The sequence below is a fragment of the Apteryx mantelli genome, chromosome 5 (genome assembly GCF_036417845.1).
Source record: "Apteryx mantelli isolate bAptMan1 chromosome 5, bAptMan1.hap1, whole genome shotgun sequence".
In the NCBI taxonomy this organism is placed as follows: Eukaryota; Metazoa; Chordata; class Aves; order Apterygiformes; family Apterygidae; genus Apteryx; species Apteryx mantelli.
The window spans coordinates 73,401,864-73,418,916 of NC_089982.1; the positions used below are offsets into that span (position 1 = coordinate 73,401,864).

Sequence of the window (17,053 nt, forward strand, 5' to 3'; positions counted from 1 at the left end):
AAATGGGAGGTAATCCCAACTGAAATGTGAATCCAATCCGCATGGCTCCGTAACCTCCCATTAACATAGCACTAAGATCATATTTTCTGAAATCCTGCTTTGTAAGAAGAGTGGTCTTGGAGCCACTACCCAAAGAAGGCTAAAGCAAATGGGTTTCATAGCCTGCCCCCAACCTGCATTATACAGGCCTCTACATGGATAAAAGTGATGTCTTACAGAGGATTTTGTTGGTAACTCCATGGAAAGAATTGTCCTTCACCTGGGGATACCTCTTGTGAATTTTATTGTAGGAAAAAACAGCCTGGTCCACTGAAATTTGACATTTTATTCCCATAGCAACTTCCCTCAGAGAGCCTTCCAGTTCAGTTATTAATGAGGTTATCCTCATAGTAACTCTGAGGGAGGTGAATACTCCCACTTTCCAGCTGTAAAAGATGCCTCACAGTTCATTATGTGTTTCCTGATCTCACAGGGGAAGTCTATTATAGTTAAAGTGGAACTTAGACTTTCTGTATTTCAGCCAATGCATTTTCTTAAGGAGTATCTTTTCTGTCAACCTGTTTCTCCTAGTAATAGATTTCAGAGATTCATTTTGTCAGTTCATTCATAAGTAAGCAACATCATCAATCAGAAATCCTCTTTTCTCAACAAATAAGATTTATGTTTTATTACTTATGAAAGGTCTTAAAGACATTTTACATTTGAGCAGTTTCTGAAACTTTTCTCCTTAGTTTCAATGTCATGTTTACCCTTCAGAAGAGCTATGAGCAGCACACAGACTCACAAAGGCTTCCCTGCTATTCACTGGCTGTGACAAGGTCTAGTACGTCAATTCCATTGTTCCTTGATGATTTTTGATGTTTCCAGTATTGCTACTAAGTTAATAGCTTTTCTGAACTAAACCTCTGTCCTGTAGCAAAACAGAATTGTTTTCATAGCAACAAAAAGGAATCTTTAATTAAAACTTTCACTGATCTTAAAAAAAATCAAATTCACTGACTTGTGAGTCTATAATAGTAGAATTTTATAAATTACTACTTTAAAATAGGATACATGGATGAGTGAGTGAGATGATATCAGAAGTTCCAATTACTTTCTGCTGAAACAAGTTAGTCTATGCAAAAGACTTGCTGCACTAGAAAATGGGTTACCTAAACGTTGTATGCTAACAGAATGTAATTACAGCTAAATCAGTTGCAAAGATCTATTATCGTAAACAAACCTGTAGTTAACCTGAAGATCTGACACTGCCTAAATAAATCCTAGTGACCATGATCTAGTAGAATGTATGTTGATAATGTTTTACTGTACATAGCAAAAGGTTCATCCATTTTTGTCAGACTATGTAATTATTTCAAAGGAACTACTAAAAATATTTAATATAAGACAACCTGCAAGCTTTAGAATTGACTAATGCTGCCAGTGCTGCTTGGAAAGCAGACACAACTAGAGACTTACCTGCTGATAGGTTTGCATTTAAAGGAGTGGTTGTACTGTCAACAGTGATGACAGCTAACAGTTTCTTTTCTGCTTTCATTTTGGTTAGGAGTTCTCCTATGACTTTACAGGTCAGGGTGAAAAAAGGAGACAAAAAGATGCCAGTATGTGGACTGGATTGTAGCAAGGCCATTTGTCCAGAATCAGCCACATCCTGTGTTTCTTCGACTGAGCATAGTGGCAATGAGGTCAGGGCTATGAAACTAAGTCACTCGCAATGAATCACCATTACTATCCAATGCATCGAACCTCATAATAACTTAATAATTTCAGTTCGTCATGTTGCATAACTACAGTGCCAGCCAACCTGGAGAGAGAGAATCAGGTGCTTTCATATGGCCAGGCACATTCAGTCCTGTGCCCAGGAAGTGAATGTCTCTACAGCACTGATGCTTAACTGTTTTCAGCGGCAATTGAATCTTGTCTGGCCTGCAAGCTGATGCAGGTGCCCAGGCTCTGGCCACTGGCAGACACCAATGATGTTTAGGAACTGAAGGTGAGAGTTATGTAAACATTTCAGTTCACCCTAAGGGAAGGCATCTGGCTTCTGACATTGTTTTTCTTACCACTGAATTCTCCACCACGCACATAAAATCCCCGATCAGTCATTAAAGGCCTTCCACAGCAATCTGTAGTTATTTGTTCCTTGTTGAAAAATAGTAGTAGACTTAGTGGTGCAAATTCCATTCACCTTTATATTAAGCCTAAAAGAGAAAGGCCCTGTATTTGAAGCTCAACTATCTTTTTAGTTTAAAGTATAGGTGATTCACTAGTCATCATGAAAAAATACCAATGAGTGGTTAAGAAGGGTTGCTTCAAAATAATGCTGCAGAAGGATCACACTAAACTGGCCCACATGATCTAGGCCATCTAAGCTGTTATCAGCCCTCAAGTTCTTGCTCTCAGTCCGTGGTACCACATTACTGTTGTCTAGGTCAGATTAATCCCCCTCTACCCCCATGGGTGTGAGAAGCAGCATTAGAAGAGCATCTTGTCCATGGTTCCTCTGCAAGGGGTCAGCTCTGTGCAGACCACTCTCCTCAGCCGCAGTCTTGGTGACGGTTTCATCCCTACTCTTAGTCTGCACTATGTTATAGTTCTACCTCTTTCTGAGCTTCCTGATGTCTTTTTGTTTAGGTAATATCCTAGGGCAGGAATTATTATAAACTGAATTGCCTTTTGCAGTATTAAGCTATATTCATGCTTGCCACTATTGTCTTTTGTCTCCTTTCTTTTTGGGCTGTCTCAGCCGCTGCTGCTATTTTAAATCTTAGGTACCTGTCAGGGGAGCTTCACCTTGGTTATATAGCATGTATATTATAGCATAAGCATAATTGGGATTTCTGAAGACCTTGCATGACCTAAGAAAAAAACAAGTAAAAATCATCCTCCACAATAATTTTTGCAGCTCACATCATCAACAGTGATGTTAGATAGTCATTCTTTCCTGTTTTATATTGCACTCCTCATGAGGACATGCTATCAACTTGTGCTTGATCCCGGCTAGATTGTCCAGCTGACTTTTTGTAAAGAAGACACATCTCTCACGTTCCTTGTATTTTCTACATAGTTCTGTCAGCTTTATTTGACTTTTTTTGGCTGTTAATAACAAATAATTTTATATCTATTATTTTAAATGAGTGCCATAAATGGATTAAGAGGTTTTATTGGGCTTATACATAACTTCACTTTCAAGTAAAAGCAGTCATACTTTAGGTTATATTAACTTAAATCTTTCTAGCATAGGCTAATTATTGTTCCTACTTATTCTCAGACCAACGCTGAGACAGATTCACCACCTTCCTGAGATTGCCATCTATGGCAAAAGGCCTGCTGCTTAGCAAATCTTTTAAATTCTGTTTGTACATTTATTGCCTGTGCTCATTTATGCCTTGGGGGAAAATGGAAGGCTCATAGTCAGTGTATTTTAGTGGGACAGGGATTAGATTTTGATCTCTACCTCGGTATAAAATAAATAATTTTTGTAAAAGTAAAACACAAACTCTCAGTTTTACAGACTAGAAATAAAGATAGGTGTAAATTACTAAAAAAGATCTAATTAGGCCATCTTGATTTTACCTTCTCTTTAACAAGATTTCTTGCCAGTAGTTTTACCAGGTATTTTATAGGTTCCTGTCACTCTGTGTTGAATACTACTTTATCTCTTGCATATCCCTGTTCTACATTGGACCAGAGGGTCCTTGGTCTGTACCTAATACTACTGCAAACTCCATGGAAATGATTGGCATGTTGAGTTACTAGAATTTTTCCATTATGTAAAATATTTTCCATAGTATGAAGTGAGAGGAATTCTGGATGTATTTATACTGCTTCACTTTGGCATCTTGTTCAGTTGCTTAAACGAGGAGGCTGCCTGCAGTCTCCCTCTGTCCTCCAGCAGGACAGACTATCTGCTTTCATAAGGTTTCTTGGAGAAGGAGTCATAGGTGCTATAACTCACATTTGGAGGTCACTATCTCATTCTACTCTCCCTGAAACTAGACTTTAACAAGACTAGCTTAGGTATCATGAGGTATCATGATTGGCTTAATCCAATATAAAAATCGATACTGCCACCAAAAGCAGTGCTTCTACTCTCCTCCCTCCTCCTGTTCTCCTCAGTGTGCCAGTGACAGAGTTCATGTGATTGCCTGGTAAGCTGAATGAGCCAGCTGAAATCTAATAATTTTTTTTCTAAAGTTAGTTCTGGGGCAGATCAAGTGTTTTATCTGGATAACCATGTGCTCTTGTCATCTCATGATGTGACAAGGATTGTAAAGAATGGCAGAAACACAGTTTCAGCGAGGTGGCCTTAGAGTTAAACTGGTTGTGCACATCAGCTCTAGGGCATCTAAGTTGTGCTTCTGAAGTTAGGGAGAGTAAGTATTCGCTACTTCATCTCATTGCTAGGCTGGCTGAAAATAGAAATCTTCTCTGTGAAAACCTTAAAACAAAATGAAATGTAAAATTTCTTGAAACATTTTGATTTCAGCAAGCCAACTGGAAATGCACATGCTCTGTGTGCACACAGACAGACAATAATAATAGCAAAATGGAAATCATTGTGAATCAATAGTGAGGAATTTTTCATTTCAACTGGGATCACTCAAGGCTTTTTGATTTTGTAACTCCTTCATTTCCTTCTCCAGTGGCAAAGAGTTAAAATGAAAAGCAAGTACAGAGCAAAAAAGATGAGAAAGACTCCAAATCTAGATAATTTTCTATTTACTTTCCTTGGAATCAAATTCTTAATCAAAGAATCAGAACTTTTGCACTGTTTTTGTATCCTTCAGATAGACATTATTCATTAAAAAAATCATTTTCTTCCTTCATCTCTATACATTTGCTCAAGCAAACTATGACAGGCAAACTCTTGATTTTCAATTACTTTCCTTTTTCCTGGCACCTATCTGAAGATCAGAGAAGCAGCACACCAAACTCTCAGATTACGATTTAATATGGTTAAATTTTGGGCTAGTATTAAAGGGACACAAAACCTAGAAAACTGATTTTGTTTTTTAATCTAGTGGTCCTAAGAAGGACTGTGCTAGAGATGAGCAGTTGCAAGGACTCTTCTGACTGATGCAATTAACTTATGCTGTGAGCATGTATTCCCACGTAATCCTTCAGAAAGGAATAGCCAATCTCATCTAATCAGTGTTAAAATTCTTGTGGAGCAATACAACAGCCAAGCCCTTCCACACCTTCCACACAGAAATAAACTTTTGTTTTTCCCCAGGATGACAATCATGGCAATCCCTTTAGCCCTTAGAGCTTCTGGTGAAGCCTTTTTTAGGCTATCACAAGGGAAACCTTTGAACAGACTTTTAGCAAAAAAGAATGAGTGACATGGTTCTTAGATCAAATCCCTACTCCAGTTTAAGGCAACAGGACTTTTGATATTGACTTCAATGTCTTGATGACAAGACTCTGGTATCTGTAAATCCCTCCCTGTGGCTCACAGAAGATGATATCCCTCAACAGCTCAGAATGAAAATGAGCATCCTTTTCTTCGCTTTGGTTTTGGTGATGTATCTGAAATTCCTCAGAAGAGGTCTTGAGACTGTAGGGTGACACACAGTAGTTTCAGTTTAAACCTTTCCCACAGAAAAGCTGTAATGATTTGTAGCTGCTCTTTGAAACATACTGAAGGAGTAAACTTCTTCTACAGGTTTCAGTTAGTTGCTTGATATATTTTACAGACTTGATGTGTTTAATGGCTTTATTATTTTATTTTATCTTATTATAGGTGCAAACAGCTATGGAAAGAATTTATTTCATTTAATCCTAGGATCAGACAGATTCTTGATTACCTAGGAGTTGCAGTTTGCTTGTGAATGCAAAATTACATCTTCATTTTTTATAACTTTTACAGAATAGCATTAAAAAAGGAATTATTTTCTTTAACAGAATTAAAAGTGAAGCAAGATTTTGATAATCAGTCCTAGCATCTTTTCCTTTAGCAGCTTGGTTGTTGTCAAATGTTAGCTTTCTTCGGGATTTCAAATCCGTTTTGGGTTGTGGCAACACATGCTTGTTTCTGCAACAGTGTAAATCACGAGCTGATTCACTCAAGTCCCTGAATGCTTCCTCAGTTATTCCAGTCTGTTTTCATAGGATTTTGTCAGTGAAAAATGGTAGATTCTTGTAGTTCTTTCCGATATGCACTTGAACAAATACATTCAGAAAATTCTTCAGCTGCTTAGGAAAAAAAGCACACTTTTAGGATACAATGTAAGTTAGATTTCACCGAATACAGTGTAGAATCCTATGACGTTGGTATTGGTTTCAATGAGCAAATTGTGGGTTGTCTAAGTGTACCATGAGTTTGATGTGTAGCTAGGTTGCATATCAAGAACTCACTCCCTTGTGGGAAGATTAACTTAAGGAAATAAGAATGCCTGTAATGCATCACAGCATATGTTATTTAGCCCGCTCTGTTATCTATGATATCAGATATTTACAGATAGAATATATGAATAAGACAAGTATAGTGGTACTTCTCCAACACTGAGGTACTGAGGTATCCTCCCCATTTCTGACAATCTAGAGCAGAGGTTGCATGTGCTTCATCCTGTTTTACAGAGGACACTGCTGGGAGATATCAAGGAATTCCGTCAATTTGATTTTTTTTTCAGAAAAGTGTTAATTTCAGCAAAATGCTTTTCATTTTTGTAACAGGAGATTCACGACTTTCCCCAGAATAATTTTTTAATGGAAAACTGAAGTCTCTGAAAAATCAAATGCCAGTATTTTCCTATCAAAAAGCTGCTTCTGACAGTCTGAATGGAATTAAAGTTTACCTTTTCAAACTGATGTCATTTTTGGTCAATTCAAAGTTAGGCTGCATTTCCGTGTTACAACACATCTTCAAAGGAGTTAGAATTTTATCCTCCCATTCCCTTCTGTAGACCCAAATTTTGTATCCAGTTACATTGCCTATAATCTAACATAACACTGCTTCTGAGTGAACAAAGTGTGTATCGTGAAAGTTATTTGCCCATGCTTAAGTTATGGACGATAAAGTCCAGCCAATAGCCTCATCCCATAGAAGATCAGACATAGTCACCATCACAAGGAAATATAACTTAATAATGAACTGCCCTGAGAGAAACCACTTTGGATCAGTCAGAAAGTCTGAAATGAAGTCTTTTGGCAATATGGGAATGTTTCATTTTGATGGAAAAACAGAAACATGTATTTCCTTTATAAGATAGACATTATTCTGAACTCCTGGTTCTGGATTGTTGTGATCTGATTCCGATATTCAAAGTGTAAAAACTGATATCAGTTCAAAATGAAAAATTTTAGTTCAACTTATAATGTAGAAAAATTATGTTTTCAAATCATTACAGAATCGCAGAATCACAGAATCACAGAATGGTTGAGGTTGGAAGGGACCTCTGGAGATCATCTAGTCCAACCCCCCTGCTCAAGCAGGGTCACCTAGAGCACGTTGCACAGGATTGCATCCAGGCGTGTTTTGAATATCTCCAGAGAAGGAGACTCCACAACCTCTCTGGGCAACCTGTTCCAGTGCTCTGTCACCCTCACAGTGAAGAAGTTTTTCCTCATGTTCAGATGGAATTGTCTGTGTTTCAGTTTGTACCCATTGCCTCGTGTCCTGTTGCTCTGCACCACTGAAAAGAGTCTGGTCCCATCCTCTTGACACCCTCCCTTCAGATACTTGTACACATTGATAAGATCCCCTCTCAGGCTTCTCTTCTCCAAGCTAAACAGGCCCAGCTCTCTCAGCCTGTCCTCATAAGAGAGATGCTCTAGTCCCCTAATCATCTTTGTAGCCCTTCGCTGGACTTGCTCCAGTAGTGCCACATCCCTCTTGTACTGGGGAGCCCAGACCTGGACGCAGTACTCCAGATGTGGCCTCACCAGGGCTGAGTAGAGGGGGAGAATCACCCCCCTCGACCTGCTGGCAACACTCTTCCTGATGCACCCCAGGAGACCATTGGCCTTCTTGGCCACAAGGGCACATTGCTGCCTCATGCTTAACTTGGTGTCCACCAGCACTCCCAGGTCCTTCTCGGCAGAGCTGCTCTCCAGCAGGTCAACCCCCAACCTGTACTGGTGCGTGGGGTTATTCCTCCCCAGGTGCAGGACCCTGCACTTGCCTTTGTTGAACTTCATGAGGTTCCTCTCCGCCCACCTCTCCAGCCTGTCCAGGTCTCTCTGAATGGCAGCACAGCCCTCTCGTGTGTCAGCCACTCCTCCCAGTTTTGTATCATCGGCAAACTTGCTGAGGGTGCTCTCTGTCCCTTCATCCAGGTCATTGATGAAGAAGTTGAACAAGACTGGACCCAGCACTGACCCCTGGGGGACACCGCTAGCTACAGGCCTCCAACTAGACTCTGCGCCACTGATCACAACTCTCTGAGCTCTGCCATTCAGCCAGTTCTCAATCCACCTCACAGTCCACTCATCTAGCCCACACTTCCTGAGCTTGTCTATGAGGATGTTATGGGAGACAGTGTCAAAAGCCTTGCTGAAATCTAGGTAGACAACATCCACTGCTCTCCCTCCCCTCATCTACCCAGCTAGTCATTCCATCATAGAAGGCTATCAGATTGGTTAAACATGATTTCCCCTTGGTGAAGCCATGCTGACTACTCCTGATCACCTTCTTGTCCTCCACATGCTTGGAGATGGCCTCCAGGATGAGCTGCTCCATCACCTTTCCAGGGATGCAGGTGAGGCTGACTGGCCTGTAGTTCCCTGGGCCCTCCTTCTTGCCCTTTTTGAAGACTGGGGTGACATTGGCTTTCTTCCAGTCCTCGGGCACCTCTCCTGTTCTCCATGACCTTTCAAAGATGATGGAGAGTGGCTTAGCAATAACATCCGCCAGCTCCCTCAGCACTCGTGGGTGCATCCCATCAGGGCCCATGGATTTGTGGGAGTCAAGTTTGCTTAAATGATCTCTAACCCGATCCTCCTCGACCAAGGGAAAGTCTTCCTTTCTCCAGACTTTCTCTCTTGCCTCCAGGGTCTGGGGTTCCTGAGGGCTGGCCTGAGCAGTAAAGACTGAAGCAAAGAAGGCATTCAGTAACTCTGCCTTCTCTGCATCCTTCGTCACCAGGGCACCCACCCCATTCAGCAAAGGGCCCACATTTTCCCTAGTCTTCCTCTTGCTACTGATGTATTTGAAGAAGCCCTTCTTGTTGTCCTTGACATCTCTAGCCAGATATAATGCCAAACGGGCCTTAGCCTTCCTCAGCACATCCCTGCATACTCTGACAATGTTCCTATATTCCTCCCAAGTGGCCTGTCCCCCTTTCCACTTTCTGTATACTTCCTTCTTCTGGTTGAGTTTTGCCAGGAGCTCCTTGCTCATCCATGCAGGTGTCCTACCTCCTTTGCTTGACTTCCTACTCATAGGGATGCACTGCTCTTGAGCCTGGAGGAAGTGATGTTTGAATATTAACCAGCTGTCTTGAACGCCCCTTCCTTCTAGGGCCCTAACCCATGGGATTCCTCCAAGTAGGTCCCTGAAGAGGCCTTAGTTATAGCCATTTTGTTACATTAAAAAGAAATAACTTTTTTGGGCGGGCGATTTTGCGTATAAACAAATATTAAAGTATCTGAATTTCCCAAGAGACAGGAATTACATTTTGCATACATGCTTAGTTTGCAAACATGATCAGACTGAAATGCATTTTAAAAATCAAAGCCACATTAGCCAAATTTTAAATCACATTTATCTGACATACAAAGATCTTCAATTCTTTCTAACTGCAAACAAATGCTGAATAATTATAAAAAAGATTAACATAATAATTAGAAACAGTTTATATAAAGACTTAAACACTCATTAAGCCTGAAAAATTGAGACATTGTAATGCAATTTAAATGCAAAGCTCCTAAATACAATGATAAAAAAATGCCATGCTCCATCATTAATGAGATAAAAGATCATCTCTGAAACTGATTTTATCTTGTTCTTCAGTTATGTAACTCTTTCTAATTAGTATGTTCCCCAGTCAATTAATATATAGGGATGGCACATTCCACCCATAAACCTAATGAAGCTATACAGTGTTTGTATTCTTTGCTCGCCTCGAAGATACAGCTTGTTTTAGCGTGCCATCAACAAAAAATCATTTCATACTTAATTTAAACAGTATCTTTCTTCACTAGTTCATTTCCTATCAATAGAGCATGATGGAATGTGACTCCTATGACTACCCTAACCATTTTATACTCCTTAATCTAATTTTTAAGCACTCTTCATGTTTCTCCTGTCTATATCCATTCAAGCTGGTGACTCCATCATGAGTACTGAATATCTATGACTCTATCTACTTGGTTATTCACCTTCTGTGTCTGTGTATGGAAGTACAAGAGCAATTTTAACAAGCTTTGACGGTTGCTGAGGTTCTGTCAGCATGGCCCTGTGACTTTAAGTCATTGTCTCTTTCTCTCTCTGGGAAAAACTGGAGAATGTGAAAGATGAACACACATAAAAGAAGAAGGCAGAGTTAGTTTGAAAACTTAATTGCAGTGCTGCCCAATGAGTATAAAGCAGGTCAAACCATACAGATCACATCTATAAAGGAAATCTGATTTAGTTATTACCCTGTTTTTCTGATTCACACAAAAGCAGGAAGCATTAGGACATCCTGAAACAAACATACGATGTCTAAGACAGAACATAGACCTAAATAAAAGTGTATTTCCTTGGCTGATGTAGCCATTGTAGCATTTCCCTGTTCCTGTTTTCCATTGAGATCAATGGGAACTAGGCTAGATGCCTTGAAATGCACATTCTATTATAAATGTGGCTTTACTGTTTACCTCTAAATACCTTGAGAGACATATTCTGGTTTTGGCTACTGTCACACAGTCCAAATAAATAAGTGGGCTCATCCAAGAAAAGCTAAAGAAGGAGAATGGTTGGATTTGGCTCTGGATACTTATTAAGTAGCTCAAAATATTTCAAATCAAAAGACCCCTAATTTCTTTTCTGTGATGCCAAGAATGTGTGTGCCTGTGTTTTGACTGCTTTGGATAAGCTGCTCTCTGAAATACGAAGTTATCTCAGGTAATGGTTATTGAGTGTATTTGGGCTAATCACATAAATATGCTATAAACACTCCTCAGCTGCAGTAAGAACAACAGATGTCAGCTTTATGTAAAATACACCTGATATACATATTGCTTCTCAAGCTAGATTTAATTTACACTTGAACAAATGATGGGGAACATGAGAGTATTTTAAGTTGAATTCCTAAGTAAAACTAAAAATCAAAAGGTAGAAATTTTATGTTTGCATGTGATGTCATAAATCAAATATGTAATGATCTGCATCAAAGTAATAGTTTGCTTGCATTTGTTTGGTTCAAATTACTGTACCATTCATGAATAATGCAGTTGAGGTGAATTCATATGAAAGACTTCATTATTTTAACACACATCATTGTGCATATAATGCTGATTAGTCTATGCAAAAAAGAATAATAAGCATTTCCATTAAAACTATCTGGTGTGTTTGCAGAACGGTTGTAAAAACCCAATAGTCTGTGATGTGCATATCTTCCCCATAGTTTACTTTATCCTTTGGGAGTAGTGGAGCAAGAAATGTTTATTTTACTTTTCACTGAGGAGTTTTATATCAAATGTCTTCAGCATTCGTGCAGTTGAAAAAATATGTCTGAGAAATGTTGTGGTCTAAAGTAGGAGAGGGGTTCTTGTCTCAGCTCTGCGGCAACTTGATGTGTGCGGTTTGAGTTAGTCATCTACTTTTTTCTGTACCTCCACTTCCAAAGCAGGGTATACTTTTCATCACTTTGAAAATTGCTTTCAATCTTTATAGGGAACGCACTATTACCTGAATTGACAGCCTCTACTCTCCTGATTACTACTGTATCTGAGCACCTAAACTATTTCCTATAGCTAATTTTACAATTACCTAGAGATGTAATGATCCCTGTTTCCACTGATTGGGGCATATGGTGCTGAAGCCTAAGGTCACATGAGAAGGCTGAGGTAGAGGAGAGATTCCTGTGCCCAAGCTGCTCACAAACCATCACGCTGTGCTTCTAGATATTCCTAATATTTTTGGGTGCACTAATATATGTGAAAAAGTATCCGTAATGGCTAGGACCACCTTTTTCCACATTTACTGGCAGAGTGCAACCATTAATTCAGGTTATAAATCCCATTACCATCACCCATGCTTTTATTAGATCAAGATTAAACTACTGCAAAATGCTCTACATGGGGCAGCTTCAAAACCATGAAAACAATCAAAGCAAGGTATACTTGTACTTAAAGCTATTAATGTAGACTTGTAGCTGTGCAGTGGAATTCATTTAAGATTTATTTGAGCATGACTAAATGGAAAAAAAAAGTTTAATTTAGATGCATACACAGCTCATCACTGAAATTAACAGGCATCAGTCACTGTAATACTGTATCATGCAACAGATGCCATAAATGCTGAACTATTTTCTCCCTTAGTTAGCTGAATATTTCTGTTTTATTCCATAATCATTGTCAGTTCTGAATTAATGGAGATTTTTTTAGGGTGGGAGGAGGAAGATGGGGGAGGGGAGAATATCATCCTTCTTGATCTTTCCAAATTGATGAAAGTCAATAAACCTAAAAGGAAACTCCTACATAATTGTTATTAAAACTCACAGTTTAGTTCTGTGAATTCATCTGTGTAAAAAAATAGCTGAAGACAATGTAAATTCATTTTGATTTCTGAAAAAGGTCCAGCTGAAATATGTGCTGTAAGACTCAAGTTCAGAGCTGATGTCTAAGTCAGAACTCCTAAGTATGGCATGTGAGGGAATCTAGCTACCATGTTGGGTATGGTTCAAATGGATCCCAAGGAGCCGTGGGGAGGGTGTTAGCTCCTGGGCCAAACACATAACATCTTTTTGGTGTGGACTGCTAATGAATACTGAGAGTGAAGCATGGTGCAGAGAAATCAGAGCTAAGGCATGCCCTAAAAGAGTCTCAAAAAGCTCTTGCAAGGGTCTGGGAGAAAGATACCATGTCCCAGGTTATGGGGTGAATGATAGCAAGGGCTCCGTCCAGGAACAGGAGGATCGTCTGACCGAGAGGTGCACACACAGCCTTGCGGTTTCCAGGATTAAGTGGAAATTGAGCTGGACAGGCTTCTGAATGTGAGCATTGTTTTAAGCGAAAGGGGTTCTCCGTGGTCCTTTTGCACTTCTTTTGTAGATCTAACCTTGAGTGGTCTCTGGGCAGGCTTTCCATCCGAACATTTGGATTTGCAGGATCTGCCATTCTATTCTTCTGCATTCCAATCTGCAGTCTTTCTACTGGATCTGACCCAGGACCTAAGGATTCAGCCCTTATTCAGTCAAAATTCAAATGTTGTTAACTGTAGTTGTACAATGACACTGCTCTAGCTGTGATGCCGCATGCATTTAAAGTTTGTTCTTAGGTGTTATGAAGAGAAATGGTATGTTTTATGAGACCAGCTGATACTTAGGGAAAGATGGCTTATGTGCCTGAAAACTGAACTGTTTCTCCCAACGGTTTCTCCCAACTGGTTTCTCCCAACTATCAGCTGGTTTAATAAACGTAACCTGTGCTTTAGCAGTGAATGCAGGATCATATTGTTGGAGAAACTTTATTTCCATTCATGTTTGTTAAATACAGGCAAACCTTCTATAACCAGAGGTAGATGAAGCTGATTTAAACGGGAGTTTCAGCGCAGTCATAGTGCTGTGACCTGACACGGGAGTTCTATTTGCATCAGTTGGTGTTGACAGAAAGTTAATGCCCACTTAATTTCATAACCTTCTCTACCTCCATTCAGTCTATATTTCATTATGATATACATGATCAGAGGCATACATAGAGGTATATATATATATATGTATCATAAAGAAAAATGAACATTCATGTGTGTGTGTGTGTGTGTGTGTGCGCGCATGTGTATGCATACTTATATAAAATCATTCATTAACTAGTACCAAATAGTTCTTGCTAAAAAAACTAGTGATAAAATGAGTGTTCAAAAAGTTGGATTTTTTTTCTCCTCTCGAGTAAAGGGTACTAAGAAAACTATTTTAAAAAGAGTAATAGTCATATTATCCTTGCTAAAGAATGTATCTTTCTGCCAGCCACACCATTATCTCAGCTGGGTTTTGTGCTAGAAAAATGTCATTAGCTGCAACACCAGGCTTCACAAGAGAGTTAGACATGTCACGCTTTAGAGGACAAGAATACAATATTTGTGATATCCCCATTGCAGAGGAAATGGCAGTGTCTGATCTTGATGATATTTTAAACATTGGAAATGCCAGAGGTCATGATGAGCTGTAATTCTTCTCAGAAGAAGTAGTGACCCTGTGCTGTTGAATTTTCATCATAGGGGAGAAAAAGCGCATCTAGAACATAAAAAACATGTGATGAACAAAATAAGCCAAAAATTTTCAGTGTGAGATTAAAAACACCTGAGCAGAATAACTAGTGTAATAATAAGGTGGCAGTGAACTTAGCTTGACAGTTCGCTGCTTATTAGAGTAGTGGTGTTAATGTGACTGCTGCATGGCTGATCTACTGTTGATGGGACTGTTGCTTAAAACATGTTAGTTTTACCTGGTTAAATATGGTGTTTGTCTCAGCTGTAGACTGTCCCTTTTATTCCCCCTCCCTAACATCACATTGAGGGAATTTCCCCAATTTTGGAATCTTCAACATTGTATGTTTGAATGATCAAAAGAAATCAAGTTGCCTCAGCTTAGTGAATTGGCCATTTCCAGAAAAAACACAGTGGCTGAAAGCATAGCTCATTTCAGATGCAAACTCAAATGTGTTAGCATACTTCCACAATCACTTGCAAAGATCTTTCTTTTCTCTTCCACCAAGTGTGTTGCAATCATTGTCCCTTGATTTAAGACAGGGCAGACCAGCTTGTGGGACAGTGATATACAGCAAGTAAACACTCCTTTTTCTTTATGAAGATCTGAAAGTGTAATAATGTCCCACTTTCTCCTCATGTTGAACACAAAAACAGAAAATTTGATCAACTGTTGTGGCTGTATTTTATAACCACTTATTAGACTTACTAATAATCCACATTAAATCACAAGGACCAAATGCCTCATTTAATAATTTTCTTCTTAAAGAAGTCCAATCTGCATTTAAATCCAAAATAATAAGTCATTCTAGGCATTCAGAGCAATAAGAGCCATTAAAGAAAGAAGTATAGAGAAATAGAATTTACATTTACATAATAAATTTCCTTCTCATAGCTAAAAATGAATGCTTAATCGTAGTTTTACAAAAATAAAATAAGTCATTGAACAAACTGATGCATTTCAAAATCAGCTGGGTTGCAACACATTAGTATAGTCAAGTCCTACTGAAATGTGACCTGAATTCAATTCAGATAATTAGAGACTAATATATATAAGGTGTTTTCCAGTTGTAGTTGGGAATTGGCCTCAGGGATTTGGATTCAGATTAATGTTACACTCATATACAACTGGCATAAGGTAGGTCAAGGTAAACAAATATGATATTATTCTCACCTATCTTGCATTGAAGTAGATTTGTTCTAACTTCTTTTGAATTATGCTGAAAGAAATTTGGTTACCAAAAAAATGGTAACCTGTATGGATATTCTTCAACTCATCAAACTCTTCCCACTGACTATTTCTTACTGAAGAAGTGTGCCAAAAAAGATTTTTCCTTTACCAGCTCAGCATTACACAGGAACTAAACAGAATATATAAATACACAAAATAAGAGGGGATGCTCTTAAATGTAGTCCTAGCCTCTTTACTTTAACTAAGCTTCCAATGAAATAAATCTGTGTTTTATGCAAAGAATGTCTGCAGAATGGAGGACAAATTCAGTGAAACTAAACTTTGTTAAATGAAAGTGTTTATTAAAAAATCAGTAAAATATACAAGAAATATCAGAAGGTTTGAAAGTTGGGGAAGGACAGGGAGAATACCAGGGTACTGTAGGGAAAAAATCACTGAATTTTCCTGATCAAACAAATCGGTGAGGTGAACACATTGTTTTGAACCTTTTCAGGGCTATGTTGAATTCCTGCCTAAGCTTCCATCAAATTAAAGATCCCAGTCATTAAGCTCTCAAATCCTCCACCTAGGGGAGCACATTTGGATCGAATGACTGGTGGGAACAAAACTTATATTGAAAGAAGTCTGTGTATAAGGTGGTATTCCTAAATCAGCCATCCTATCCATCACACCATCTTGGACCAATGGGAAATACGGGACAATGCCCCACTGGTAAAATATGTGGGCAGAGACCACAGCCATAGGGGTGTCCTTGGCAGACAAACATGCTTCTTCCAAACATCAAGGTAACCCTAGCTCTAACCTGATTCAGCCCAGAACTGTTTTTCCAGCAATAGCAGGTTAAAAATCCTTTGCTGTTTTATGCATTTTCCTTTTAGTATCCAAATCCTAAAATGACTATATTCACAATTATCATCTTTGTTTGTAAAGAGTAAAGCCTGCTACTTTCAACTCTGTCAGCTCTGGATTTGATTTGGTCTCCAGCAATTACGAGGAAGATGGTTGCTATAGCTGCACTAATGAAAGGAGCAACCACGTTTCCTTGAAGACAATGTAAGCAAGCATAAATAAACAAATGCTTGAATATATTATACATGGCATTAATAGTGCAAATGCAATATTCCTGCAACAGGGAAAATAAGATATTAGCCTTTTTTGGAGGCTTGATATATATCAACCTTACAATATTCTGCTTACTCCTTAGCTTGAGCTGGTAAAATTTTTTGGCAGATATGCAAAATATTATAGGATTCTCTTTTTCATCATGATGTGAGTCACATTTTTGTTATACATGTTCATGTTGCCACATTTTTCCAGTGACAGTCTACCTACATAATCTTGCTGGTGTCCTGTTACTGCAATAATGGGCGCATAGATGAAGGTACGTGACCAAAGCCAGGAACAGAAGTTTTAACTAAAAAAAAATCCTGTTAAGTTTCAGTGAACTTTACCAACTCCAGTTCACTGAGTTTAGCCTTAAGTGTGATTCTTTTCTGACGAGTGACTGTAAA

General features: G+C 38.9%; 1 protein-coding gene across 2 annotated transcripts in view; it reads left to right on the forward strand.

Annotated features, from left to right (window-relative positions):
- The window catches only part of STK32B (serine/threonine kinase 32B), a 182,993-nt gene that overhangs the window by 15,382 nt on the left and 150,558 nt on the right, over positions 1–17,053 (forward strand). The window lies entirely within an intron of this gene.